The 14,388-nt window shown below is 44.2% G+C and overlaps 1 protein-coding gene across 6 annotated transcripts in view; it reads left to right on the forward strand.

Moving 5' to 3' along the window:
• HDLBP (high density lipoprotein binding protein) overlaps nt 1-14,388 on the forward strand; it is a 40,989-nt gene that overhangs the window by 884 nt on the left and 25,717 nt on the right. Inside the window, exons 1-2 of one of the 6 annotated variants that reach the window (XM_080624093.1) lie at nt 3,752-8,417; nt 9,640-9,683. The exons of 3 other annotated variants lie outside the window; for them this stretch is intronic. The gene's annotated coding sequence lies outside the window, so the exon portion shown is untranslated. Of the gene's footprint in view, nt 1-3,751; nt 8,418-9,639; nt 9,684-9,722; nt 14,318-14,388 lie in introns of those variants that run through there. 2 more of the 6 variants (XM_080624089.1, XM_080624086.1) reach the window with 2 other exon arrangements.

Here is a 14,388-nt window from a genome sequence, read left to right on the forward strand (position 1 = left end):
TTCAATACCTGAAGGGGCTGTCAAGAATTCCGGGGGGGTGGGGGGGAAGGAGGGAGAGGACGGTCGATGGCACTTTTTACAAGGACATGTTGTGACAGGATGATGGGGAACGGCTTTGAGCTGACAGAGGGGAGATTTAGATTAGACGTGAGGGAAGAAATTCTTCCCTGTGAGGGTTGTGAGGCATTGGCACAGGTTGTCCAGAGAAGCTGTGGCTGCCCCATCTCTGGCAGTGTTCAAGACCAGGTTGGACGGGGCTTAGAGCAACCTGGTCTAGTGGAAGGTGTCCCTGTCTATGGCAGGGGGTTGGAACAAGGTTAGCTTTAAGGTCCTTTTCAACCCAAACCATTATTTGATTCTTCAGGCAGAGCCAGCAACCTCTGTGTGATAGAAGGGAAATTGTTCTTCTTCACTAACTGCCCTCTAGTCGTGCAGTGTGGTTTTATTGCAGGTTATTTATAGGACAGGGAGATTCTGCAATTAAGCAGAACTGAAGAGGGTTAAGCACAGGGCACTCATGGTTCTTGGGCCCAGTTTGGCTGTAGCTGAAGTGGCTTGACAGATGGTAAGCAGTGCTTCTTGTGCTGGCCTTCCCCAAGCAGTAGGAAAGGATTCCCAACTGGCAAGAGTAATTCCTTCCACTGAAACACAAGAAGCAAGAGAGCTGGTTGTGCTGGGAGTGTTAGTAATAGCATCAGCAGTTCACTTTTAACTGATGAGGAGAGCCAAGGTCCTTAAATCCACAGCTCCAGTTTAGAATTTGAATTCAAATTTGCAACTCTGTGGCTGGGGGAAGAGAAGATTAGAGACACTGAGTACCAAGGAATTTCATAGAATAGTTAGGGTTGGAAAGGACCTTAAGATCATCTAGTTCCAACCCCCCTGCCATGGGCAGGGACACCTCACACTAAACCATGTCACCCAAGGCTCTGTCCAACCTGGCCTTGAACACTACCAGGAATGGAGCATTCACAGCTTCCCTGGGCAAACCATTCCAGTGCCTCACCACCCTTACAGTGAAGAACTTCCTCCCTATATCCAATTTTAACTTCCCCTGTTTAAGTTTTAACCCATTACCCCTTGTCCTATCACTACAGTCCTTAATGAAGAGGCCCTCTCCAGCTTCCTTATAGGCCCCCTTCAGATACTGGAAGGCTGCTATGAGGTCCCCACGCAGTCTTCTCTTCTCCAGGCTGAACAGCCCCAACTTTCTTAGCCTGTCTTCATATAGGAGGTGCTCCAGCCCCTTACTATCCTCGTGGCCCTCCTCTGGACTTGTTCCAACAGTTCCATGTCCTTTTTATGTTGAGGACACCAGAACTGTACACTTTTATCTTTTTTTTTTAAAAAGAGTCACTTCTTTTCTTATACTGGTGTGTAATATCAGAGAAAATGCTGCACACTGATACGTGCTGCATTGACTTTTTGCATATTTTCTTTTTAGTAAAGCAAGTGAAGCTGTTGCCCAATGATTTGTTGTCACTTTTTCCTATTGTTGCTCTTCAAATGCAATAAAATTGTTTTCAGTTAGAAGACAATTTAACAGATATGATAATGGCTGTTTTTTCTATTACTGGTCTTCCTCCCCCCACCACTCAGCCCAGACTTGAAAGTGTTGTTTCATGTGTTGTTCCATAGGGGGATTGGATATCCCTCCCTCTGACAGAGGAGCATATATCAGAGGCAGTGCAGGAAAGGAAGCAATAATGTAATGTGTAGTTCTGTGCATGCTAAAGCTCTGTTTCTCCAACCCGTTGCTTGTTCAGATTTCAGCTGTTAGAAAAAACTGTCTTCCTGTTTTTACATGGACTTTCATGCGGTGTGGTCCAAATCGTAGGTATGAACACCCATATACTCAGACCACCAAAAAACCCTAACCTTTTTCATCCAGAAAAGTCCACAGTAGTACGTCTTTCACAGATCAGAATGACAGGCACAGGAAGTGCGCTCACTAGATGTGGAGGTAACAGTATGGAGGTCCATAAATGTAGCGTAGAAGAGGCAGTGTAACTGTCTAGTCTGAGCTTTGCTACTGTAGCAAGATGCAGTAAGCTTAGGTCATTCTCAAGATTTTCTAAGGGGTTTCTAAGAAGCAGATAAAAAAGATTCCCTTGTGTTTGTCCTATATAGATTGTTCTGGTGTTTCACTCCTGATGGTGACACATACTCCTCTTGTCTCCTCCTTCACTGCAAGATAATCTGATTTCTTCTTGTCTTCTTTCTCTCCTCTCCCCCAGTTCTCCCTGAAAAGGTGAAAAAAATTATAACACCATTTCTTATATATTAAAGGTTATTATGTTCCCTCCTTTTTTTGTTGGTCCTACTTCTCTAGACTGGGATGATCAGGAAAGAGGTAACCGCTGATCTGGAATTGGAGCATAATGTTATTATGTTATGCAGCATGGTGGTAACAACAGTAACTTATTTTTGGCACAGTAGGGGCAGTTAATAGTTCTCAATCAAGTAGCTCATTTTTTCAATTCACATTAAGCTGCTTCTGAAGATGTATAATTTGTTAGAAGAGGGATCTGTAATCTTGGATTTCATAGCTGTTATCAGATTGGAGAGCCATCCCTGACAGACCAGCCTCTGCAGTTTATACTTTTTCAAACAAAATTGGGATGTTTTATTGGTTGCAGTATTTCAGCTGATACCACTTTTACCAGATCATACTCTTCCTTTTGCATATAGAAGCAAGACACTGTAGCAAGAAATATAAGCCTCTTAGTACTCTGTGGATCAAGCATAATAACAACCTCTTCTCTGTAGTTACCCTTATGGGAATGCTGTTATAATCTTGACAAACCCATGCACTGCTGAAGAAGTTTCAACAGGGGTTTTCAAAGTGTGCTGAGGAATTCATGTTCACCCAGTAACAAGTCTGACTTGTCCAAGAGTACATTACTGAGAGACGCAGAGCCTGTAAAACTTTTGCAACATGGGTCTGTGCAAGAGTTAAGTAGGTGTTGTATTAAAATATGAAAACAGATATAGAGGAGGTAGGAAAATAAAACCCAGCTGCAGGATTAGGCTTCTGTTCCTCTTCCTAATTATCCTGGCCTTGAGAGTATGAGGTTGTATTGTGTGGTGTGGTTTGCTGGTGGATTTTTTTTGTTTGATTATTGGTTTTTTTCTAGGGCTTTGATCCAGAAGCTATTCCAAGGGAATCTGTATTACCAGGAGGCTGTGGTATTTATGGTGGGTGGCCTGTGAGACTGTTTGGAGTAGGAGGTCAGTACGACCTACTGGGGGAGGGATTGTGGAGGAGCTCAAGACACCTGGAGCTGGTCTCCAGACCTCAGGTGCTTCGCTCATAATTATGGCAAGAGTCTGAAATCCTCAGTTTGGGGCTGGTTTCAAGAGCTCGTTTCATTTTAGAAGTTCCTAGCTATAGAAGAATAATTTTGGGTTACAGGCTTATCCTGGATACCTGAGAGAATTCAGCATGTGGCTTTATATTGAGCAGTCCTTTAGCTTTAAAAGAAAGGTTGTTTATGTCAGAAAAATCTGCTATTAAAATATTGTGATTTACTTTACCACCTTAAATGGGAAAGTCCTGCATGCCTAATAATTCTAGTGACCTTTTTCCCCGTCTTCCTTCTGTGAACTCATGTTGCCCCATAGCTCTCCTGGTGTGACTTCAGTGAAAGAGAATCATGGAGTCAGATTGAAAAAAGGTGTATAGAAGACTTCAGGTTACTGGGAGATTTATGCGGCTTAAAATTTTGATTCTAACATGGAAAAGTAGTTAGGCTGTGATGGATGTTCTGGGTTTATTGTTTTGTGAGAAACTTATGTTTGTTACAGCTGAAATGGTTCTATTTTCCTTCATTTAGGTGATCTTTGGTGTTTCTACCTACACAAGCTCTGGTGTTTTCCCAGCAGCCTCACAGAAATAAGAGCATCCTTTCTAGCAGCTACCATACAATACAGATACTTCTTTGAACTTGCTGGTAGACATCACTTGTTCCTCACAACTGGTTCAATTTTGTTGACTATTGAATCTGATGGATCTTTTAAGGCTTGAAAGAGCCCTACTAGTATTTTACAAATTATTACTAGATATGATAGTATGTAAATAACTTAGATACTTTTGTACCTCACCATGCTAATTTATTAATTTCATCTGACTAAAAAAACCTCCTTTGGTGTAATAACAATGCCAGTTGGATTTCTACTTACTACTCTAAAGCAAAACAGTAGTAGTATTGCGGGGGTGAGGCAGGCACAACAGGACTTGTAACTGCACTTACGGTGCTAACAATGCTCTTGCCTCAGTGAAGTGTCTTTAGTTGCACTTTCTCAGTTGCTGGACATGGGAATAAACCTGTGGGCTCAATGCCAGGAGCAGGTTCCTGAGCAGAGGCTGAAGGAGCAGTCTTGGTCCAGTTGCCGTGTGGGTGTGGAGGGCTGACCTTGGCCACAGCTGCCCTTACTGTGAGGCTGTGTTGCTGAGGCAACGATGGAAGCATGTCATTCTTTTGTGTGGAGCAGGGTTGAAGCAAGGAGCTATGTCCAGCTATGTCACAAAAGAGGTGCTCACAAAGCAGCAGGCAGAAAAAGAGGGAGAAACCTGAGAGAAAAGGTGGACCACAAAAAGCTCGGTTAGAGGAAATTGTAATGAATTTAACTTCATTGGAAAAACAGCACTGGAAGAAGGGAATGGATTGGGTCAGTAGCTGTAAGAGACCAAGAAATAATGATTCGCAGGAAAAGTTTTGCCTTTGAGAGGATTGAATAGCAGAGTAATATTCAAGCAACCTTCCTTCAGTGATGGTGTTTAATTGTAAAGTAAAATGGATTTACTCTGTGGCAGAAAATGGAAGTAGTGCCACATCCTCTTATGCTAAGCAGCGCAGTTTCCGGTAGTTTTGCTGTCTTTACTAAAGGTTTTTCATTGATGGGAAAGAACAAATGGAACTGATAGATTTGCTTAGCATTAATGAAAGAAAAGAAGATAAATGCCCAAACAAACCCAGTGTAACAAACAGAATTCCACGAGTGACTTGCATGTAAACATATCAGAAAGTGGGGTGATTCTGGATAAAACATCTGTGCATATAACTTGTGTGTACACCATACCTTTTACCTGCACGAAAAATATCAGTGAATGAAACATATTTGGAAACAAGTGCTGATATGGCAACTGATACTCCTGTGCTGTAGCTATGTGGTTGGCAGCAGCCCAGCAACTAACCTGATTTTAAGGACAAAAGACTTTGAACCCTGTCATGTTTTGACTATTACTATTCAGCTTGGAGGTGACAGGACCCAGTCCTTTCCCTTTGTTATTAAGCTGATAACTGCTTGTTGGAGTCTCTGTCAAAGCCCATGAAAGTGCTGTCTGGGCCATACGCAGGGCAGGTGATAAGGTCTGTATCAGCACTCTGATTTTAAAGGAAGGTTACCAGTATTATATCTCACAGTAAATATCACGAGGCAGGCATGGCTAACTTTCACAAAGCTAACTTCTGGCCTGTTTTTTCCTCAGGGATTGTATAACTGGAATAATCTTCTTGCATGATTCAAATGTCAAGCTTGGTTTAGGGTATTGGCATGTAGCACGGGCTTCACTCCCTTGTCCCTTTTCCCCCCAACTCTGCTAGGTTTGTTTGACTGGTATTTCAGAGGTTTTGCAGTGGGTTGTCTGAAAAATCGGCCAAAGCCTTTTTTTATTTCTTTTAGGGGAACAGTGAACACCTTGATGCTGTTGCTATATTTAGTTATTACCACCTGCAGTAGTACCGCTTGCTGGTTCTCTTCCTGTTGTTTCTGGTACTCTGTTTCTGTCTACCCTTGCATTTCTGTCACTGAGAATTAAACTGGATATTTCACAAAATAAACTGGATATTTGCCAAAAATGGGCAACAAACAAAGCCTAGGCCAGGCTGTGTGGCAGGAACAGGGACATCGGGCATGGGGTGTGTACATGGGTCAAGTTAGGGAAAAGGAAGGGAATAAGGGTCAGAGTTAATGCAAGGAAGATTTCTCCACTGGCAGGGACAGAGGCAGTCTTAGAGAGCCCCAGTGAGTGTGAGAGGCCAGGAGCAATCCAACTGGACTGGTTGCTGCTTGCACTGGCCGTGGCCTTGGGTGAGGAGTTGGAGATGTTTGTGTCTCTTGTGGGCACTGGGGATGGTGTGGGCTGGCTGATCTCTCCTGCCCTTCCCAAAGAGGGGAGCAGGGCTCTGCTCTTTGCAAACAAGGCCCTGGCTGTTTCCATTGCACAGTAGAAAGTAAGCTTGCTGTTATCTCTGTTCAAGTGATAATGCTGAAAGTAAACCTATGTTGAAGCAGTTGAAAGAAAAGCTGGGAACAACAGCTCACAGAGCAGCAGGGTGAGAGTATAGATGGGAGTATGTTATGCTTGGCCTGTTATTGCATATGCTTTTGTTTTCAAAATGAATACTTCAGCAGTTGGTGCAGCCTGCTGGGATTTAGGTGTTACAAGGACCTTTGAAATTGATGAACAACAGCAAGTTGTACGTATGTGACTGTTGCTTAAAAGTAGAGAAAGTTAAGTAGGGTGGAGGAAACTTTAAAGTTCTACTTCTGCTCTTACAGTTTCTTTAAATTAAAATACTGAGTTGATGGCTCTGTTGATTGTGCCAGACTTGTGGGTAAAAATGAGAGCAAGCAGTGAGTGTTTAGAGAGGTTTAGAAGTTCTTGTAAATTTAAGAAATGTTAATCCCTCTTTAGTTTTTTTTTATTTTAAATTTCATGTTGCTTATAGCACTCTTTTTTATTAATCCAAAAGACAGTAGCAACTGGGTGGAGGACGGTACAGAATAAGGTATCAAAGCAAAAAAAATCTACCTAAAATGGCACATGTACCCTTCTTGTTCAGCCCAAAGATGAGCAAGGTGGGACTGGCAATTAGTCAGTTATGAAAACAGGGTTTAAGCGTAGAATAATAGTATTTGTTACAATTCGTGGAAATAGTTTTACTCTGAGTTCTTGCTTGCTACCCTTTCATAGCAGGCTTAGAGTGGCCTTGCAGATTTGGAAGAGAAGACTGTCTGGTTTTTTCACTGTCAGTTTAGATCACTCTGATGTAATTCTGTCTAACACATGAAGAGCCTTTTGCTTGGCCTAGTAGAGATTAGGAATTAGTGCTTGTCTGTGGCTATGTTGAGCCCCTGTTGCATGTGCTATGAATAGGACAAAGGGAAGGCTGTGGTTAAATAGCGAGGGTCCTATCAGTGCTTTAAACAAGTGGCAGTTGGAATCAGGTATTTCCTTTAATGCCTTTTCAGAGGAATTGTTGCCAAAGTGAAGGTGGGTTCTTTTTGTATGGAAATTTTTTTGTTTGTTGTGTTTAGATTTTTTTTTTGTTTGGTTGTTGGTTTGTTTTTTTTTTATTTTTTTTATTTTTTTTTTTTTGGGGGGGGTGTGTTTCAATTTTAAATTGCTCATTACCTCTCCAAACAGAGCAGTAGCTTCCCTGCAAGTTTATTTTATTCTTTTGAGGGTTTTGTTCATCACAATAACACAATCATCTTTGGGTCATATTTTCAAACTGCTGAGTGTAACTGAGAGATAGAAATAAAGGGGAAAATATTACAGAATTGGAGAGTCTTGTGAAGCCATGTGACTTGGGGAACTGGAACTTGGAGGGAAACATACCAGAGCACGTAGAAAGTTTATAAAAATGGAGCTCCAGGATTCTCTGAAGCCTTTGTTATCCAATAAATAGTAACTGAGGAATCTTGAAAATCTTTCACAAAGCATCAACAACCTTTCTTCCGTTTTTTCTTCACAATAAATACCTAGTAGCTAAGCAAGTTAAAAACCAACCAAAACAGACAAAAGCAAATGTCTGTAAACACAGTTTACATGCTGAAGTTGCAAATTGTCCCCTGCCCCCCTGAAAAATGTCATTTGAGATGTCTCATTTAGTTTGCTAGTTTTTATTTGCTGTATATATTTAGCTAATTGATTCTCTGTGAAAAGAAGTGGTCATCATCTTTAGAAACTTTATAAACAGCTCCTTAAATTCTGCCCTGCAAAACATTAGCCTAACAGTATCTGTAGGAGGGTCTTTAGGGGGCATGGTGACAGCTTCAAGCTACGAGACAAGGGTCAGCTTTGAATTGTCTGAATATAGGGCAGTTAATGTGGAAAAGGGTGAGTCTAGGGCTTGCAAGTCCCCTGCCTTTCCAAGTTGTGTTATGTGTAGCACATGAGAGCTTCTGGCAGCATCTCCAAAAAAAGAAAAAGACTTTAAAAATTGCCACGTGTTCATTTTATATTGCAGTGGCCAAGGAAAAGGGAACAAAAGACACTGGAAAGGTAAACAAAAGAACTCCAACCCAGCAGCCAGAGGAGGTTGAAGTGAAAGTTTCCTTCTGAAGAACAGAAAGGGAATAATAGCCTGTGCCGTGTTCTGCAGCATCCCCGCAATCCTCGCTCTTGGGTAACTGTGACATTAGCAGGCGTTGGGAACTAGCTCTCAGCTAATTATTTGTGGAACATTTTTCTTTTCCTTCTGCAATGCAGGTTCAGCAGAGAGCAGTGTGGCAGCACCACTCTGAAAGCACCTGTTTGTGATGAGCACATGGTTGGGGGGGGGATCTAAATTAACAAGCAAGCTCTGATCAGCATTAAGATACAAAATTGAAATTAAAGGTTCTGACTGCAAGTAGGAAACTTAGGATAGTCACATGTTGGAACAGGTTGCCCAGAAAGCTTGTGCCTCTTTGAAGGTTTCAAAGATCTGAAGAAAGCCCTGAATGCCTTGGTCTGACCCTGTTTTGAGCAGAAGGTTGGACTAGAGACCCCAGAGACACAGACCTCCAGCTTGTTGTCAGATACTCTGAATTTCTTTAATTACTTTCACTTCTGCTACTCTGTGCTACTGCCGCTTTCTAGGCAATATATCAGGAATCTTTGGTTTTGGAATTTCCTCCTGATCTTGAATCGAGTCAGTGTTTTGCTTTGCTATGAAATTGTAAAGCAACACAAGAAGATACTTTATTTCGTTTTGTCCCTCACATTTAAAAAACATTCCTCTTTGAAGTCTTTATTGGCTCCCCAAGGCCAAGAACCTGAAATTTGCTTTTACTTTTGGCAACCTTTTCAATTCCTGAATTTGCCTATAACCACGCTTGAAATACAGGTGGAAAGTTCAAATCCGTCATTCTTTATCTGAATGTATTACTTCTGTTTTCATCTCATTACATTTCATCTTGGTTATTTGAAATCCTACTTCTGAAAACCAAATTTGTGTTAAATAATTGGATTTCTCTCCCAGTGTAAGTAGAAGGACAGACTCTGACCTATCCTGTGTGGTTTCCTTTTGCTTTGCTTTTGCATTGATCTTATTAAACTGTCCACTGGCTTTCTTCCTCATCTCTGAAATGGCGTTTGTTTTGTCAGAGCACCTGGCATCCAAGGATCACAGCCTTCTGAGCAACCTGAAATGAAATAATGAGTCCACAGAGTAAATCAAGACTGCTGTGTATGCACAGCCAGGGTAACTGAATTTCACTGGTCAATTCAATGAATCAGCAGCAAAACTAAGAGCAGAATTTGAGTCTCTTCACTGGTTTGTCTGCATTAAATCTAGTTTGCACAGTGTTCCTGTGTAGAACGTGCATCTCTGCCCATTAACTAGCAGCTTTTTTCTCTCTCTGCAGAGAGTTTGAAGCTACTTGCTCACACTGGAACTCTGTCCACACCAGTAAGTTGCTCCTGTTCTTCCTACCTAATTTGCTTTCCCCTTTTTATATTGTACCCTGTGATAGTCTAGGAAGCACAGTGTATATGGGTTTTGCTAACTGATGGTTGCATAATTTTATTGTCAGGATGCCCAGGAAATAAAAGCAAGTCTTTTAAACAACCATTTTGGCCTGAGAGGCCTGCTGAGGTTAGTCACCTTCATTTGATGTCTGGTCAGCTCTTCTGCTTGTGCAAGAGAATTGCTCTCGATAAACAATGTAGGTTTTGCCAGGAGTAGTGTTGCACTCCCCTGGGATCCCTTATCTATACCACCTAGGTCCCATGTGAGACACATACATGCAGTTGCTCCTCTTTCTTCCACCTCCCTCCTTTCTTCACAACATGATTGAATGATTGGAGTTGGGATTAGCGTATAGGTTCAGTTAGACTTTTCTCTTTCTACCATCAGTTCTCTACTTGGTTATTTACAATGGGCCTCTGAAGATGATGGGGTTGCATTCAGTACAGCTGAGAGGCAGAATTTAGCCTACAGAATCATTTCTTCCTAGTACTGATGTGTGAATGGGGAAGAGGGATGCCTGACTTGCACATCCCTGGAAGTTTCCTTCCTTGTGGCAAATACAGAAAATCTGGTCTCAAAGTCACTTAAGAGACATGAGTAACCTGGACTTGTGTTCAGTCATTTTTTTTTATGATGAAGCTTTTTTCATTCTCCTGGCAGAAGGATCTATATAATTTGAGCCTTAGCTTCAGTTTAATAGAGGTTTTCCTGTAAAAAATAAAAGCATTCTGTTGGAGGATCCCATGGCAAGCCATGGAGATAGCTTGAGAGCTGAGAGGTCTCTCTCACTTGCTGTGGCTGAGAACCTTGGTACTCTCTGACATACAAGTGCTTTGCGTCCTGAATCCTTATCCACTTCTTTTTCTAGTGTGATGCAAAGTATTCCTCCAGTCCTTTTCTGCTCATGCCACTGGTGAGAGATGTGTTGAAATAGATGATTTCAGGGATAGTTTTTTTGTGGTGTTCTCTAACTTAGATGTGTGGGATAAGCACCCAGGGTACAAAAAGGGGGCCTGTTTGTACAGTTCTAGAAATCTGGAGTTATATTTAACAGGAAGTAAAATCACAGCACACTCTTTGGAGCATACTTGGGTTGCTTTCCAAATAAGGCTTGCAGTCTCTGGCAGGAAAATTAGGGATCTCTTGTAACAACAGAAAATAAGAACAGGCTAGAAGAAATCCTTTGCAAAATCCTAGCTCAGCTAAGGGTGCATGTGCCAGGAAAGACCAACCTTTTTTGTGGTCCTTGCTCCAGTGGTTTAAGGAGCTGAAAGTTTTCTCTCCCTTCCCCAAGAGTCCTGAAGTGGTGTGATTATGGAAAGCTTCTTAACTCCTTAACCTTTTCTTTCATTGGCAAACACATGTTCAAAAAAACAAGCCCCAAACTTGTGAAGAGTTAGTTTTATCTCTGTGTGCATTTCATATTTTTGCTGGTCCTATTTCTGTGTCCTCCCTCAGACTGGTGATAGGAACTGCCAGTTTGATAAGCCATGGAAACTACATATTGCCCAATTGTTCAACTTTTCTGTCGCACATTTGTGCTCTTTTGGGGAGGCTTTCTCTTCCATTTTCTTTCAAGTCACGAAAATGAGGTCTGCCATAATGCTGCTAAAATATGGGATGCTAGAGGGAGGGAGGCAGATTCGTGTTTGTCAAGGGGCTGGGTACCTCCTGTCTCCTCCTCAGCTACCAAAAATTCCCATGCCTGATTTAGAGGAGCCATTTTACGTGCATCTCCACAACAAGCTTTTATTCATTTATTGGTGTGACATTGCACTTCAGGGTTGAGTAGAGACAGAACAGATACCAGGTAGCCCCTGCAAACCTCTGTCTGCCCATATGCCATTGCCTTATTGAAGAAGAAAGATGGGATGCAATGCAGATGGTTGATGATGTACTGGCAGGAGGAGCAAATATGCCTTTATCCATGCACATGACATTTCTGTACTTCCTGAACATGGGAGGAAAGGTGAGCTCTCCCCCTGCACTACCCTCTTTTCCTGTGGAAGATCTTCCTCTAAAAACAGCCTGTGACAGTTTTGCAGTGACAGAAATCATTATTTGAGGGTGGCATGCAGTGAGATGCTCTATGCCTTCCAGTAACTTCTGGGCCTGGCCGGCTTCCCTCCCACTACTTGCAGCTGCAAATAAAGGAAGAGCTACAGAAACACATGGGGAAGATTCCTTCTTAAACGGATCTGGAGAGGAAGCTGTGATAAAAGCCAGAAATCATAGAATCACGGAATGGTTTGGGTTGGAAGGGACCTTAAGGCTCATCCAGTTCCAAACCCCCTGCCATGGGCAGGGACACCTTCCACTAGACCAGGTTGCTCCAAGCCCCATCCAACCTGGCCTTGAACACTGCCAGGAATGGGGCAGCCACAGCTTCTCTGGGCAGCCTGTGCCAGTGCCTCAGCACCCTCACAGGGAAAAATTTCTTCCTAATCTAAATCTTCCCTCTGTCAGTTCGAAGCCATTCCCCACAGAGGGCCCATACTAAACTAGATAATGAGAGGGAGAAGGATGTTGGTGTTTCAGTAAGATGCTCTGATCTGGCGGTTGCGATGCTCCTCTGATTCCTCGCACAGGGGATTGCAGTACTTACCAGTGTTGTGGTTAACTGGATGCAGCGAAGTTGACTGTTGAGAGAAGGCTGCTTGCTTTGTGCTGGGGAGATAAACATGAGGGGGTGAAAGCATTGTGCACCTCAAGGGAGGTTCAGAGTGCTCAGCTCTAAGTCTCAAATCACAACCCCTTGCATTCCCAGCTGCTACCTGGAAGCAGAAGTGTCCAAAGTCTGGAGGTGCTGCTTCAGGTCCCTGAAGCTCTGCTTTTGCATGAACCACCTCTGTCTCTGTAGGCATGATCCTGCTTGTGTGTCTTACAGGGTGCTGCTGGCATGCACAGCCTAGATGGTTTGTGTTGGAGGAGCCTGAGCCAGCTCTTGGAAGTGTATATGACGTGGCAGTAGTAGTTGCTGCCTTTCTGTGTGGCAGCTCCATGCTTGAAGCGGTATCCCTGCATCCTCCCTTTAACATACTGCCCCATTTCACCCACAAGTGTATTATTTACAGTGATAAATTGTTGTTTGAGTCAGAGTTCAGGTGCTTTAATGATGTCCTCATCATTAAAAACCACAGGATTAAAAAAAGGAAAACTGGAGAAATCTACTCTTGCTCAATAATAGTAATAAGTAATCATAATTTTACTTATGGCTAAATACCATCTATCTTACCATAAATACAGCACATGAATATATCTAAAGATTACTGCATGTAATCAAAAGCAGTTGTTCCCAAAGACCTTGAATGTCTGTGGTCAGAGCTCCACAAAGCAGGTTCTTGTATTTAGTTTGCTGGGGTCTGGAAGAGAGCAAGATGTGAATGAGAAAAGCAGTCATTAAGTGCAGTTTATGAATGATGAGGAAAATTAATCCTGTGTAGCAAAACAGGCAGAGGCTGAGCTAATGCAAAAATCAGCTCAAATTCCATGTATTTTTACACTGATGTGATGATTTTTTTTTTCTCCCTCAGTTCCCTGAGTGTGCAGGGCTAATAATTAAAAACATCTATATTGCACAAACCGTAATAAACATCCTCTCAGCAGGAGAGTATTGTGCTTGTTGGCTTGCCTTGCCTTTGCTCTTCCCCATTTCCACGTTAGAGATTAGAATAAGGAGAGGGGGCTGTTGCTGGTGAGGGGGTATTTAATTTTATTTTTTTTTTTAGTCTTGCTCTTTAACTTGCTCCTTCTCCTGTTTGCAACCTCAGCAGCAGAGAAGCTGCTGCTCTGGCACAGGCTGCACGGAGAAGGAACTGGCTGCCTGGGGTTGGGGCCTCAGTGTCCCTCTCCACTTGTGGGACAGGACAGAAGCCCCAGGTGTTGGCTGCTCTCCGGTGCCAGCCGTGGTTTTAAGAGTGCTTAGAGCCCTCATGAGCCTCTCTAGCTCACAAGCCCTGCGCGAAACCGGCCTCAGCTGAACACAGTGGGTAGGGTAGTGGGAAGCTTTGGGGAGCTGAGCTGACTCCGCCACCGCAGAGGGGCCTGGCCCGGCGCTGGGGACAGCCAGCCGCGCAGGCTCGGTTCTGCAGCAGCTCTAGCTCTAGCTTTCGCGTCCCACGGAGCCGCCGGGCCACAGACGGGAGGCATTGCCCGTGTCTGCGTTGTGGAAGGCAAGGCGGCCGTGGGCTTTCCCGCGAGCGGCAGCCTGGGGCGGGAGCAGGCGGCGGCTTGGCAACCCCCGGGGCGCGCAGCGCGGGTGGAAGCGACCCGCGGCTCTTCTCTCGCCGTGCAGCCCGTCGGGCCGAGCGGCGGGAGCGGGACCGCCGCCAGAGCCGTAGGTTCCCGTCCGAGCCGCTGCTTCATTCCTCCGCGGCGGGCAGGCGACGGGGCGCCCCCGGCGGCGCGGGGCCCGCGTGGCGGTCCGGCCCCGCCGGGAAGGGGCATGTCCCGCTGACGTGCGGGCCGGGGATTGGCAGCGGCCCGGCCTATATAGGTGGCGGGGCGGGCGCCGCGCCGCTCTCCCAGGAGCGCTCCGGTTCTCCAGCAGGGCGGGCGAGCGGGCACCGGCCGGAGTGAGTCACGGGGGATGGGGGGCGGCTCCTCTGCCGCGGCGCCGACGTGGAGTCTTAGGGGGGCTCGGCCC

This window comes from Psittacula echo (genome assembly GCF_963264785.1).
Source record: "Psittacula echo genome assembly, chromosome: 7".
Classification (NCBI taxonomy): domain Eukaryota; kingdom Metazoa; phylum Chordata; class Aves; order Psittaciformes; family Psittacidae; genus Psittacula; species Psittacula echo.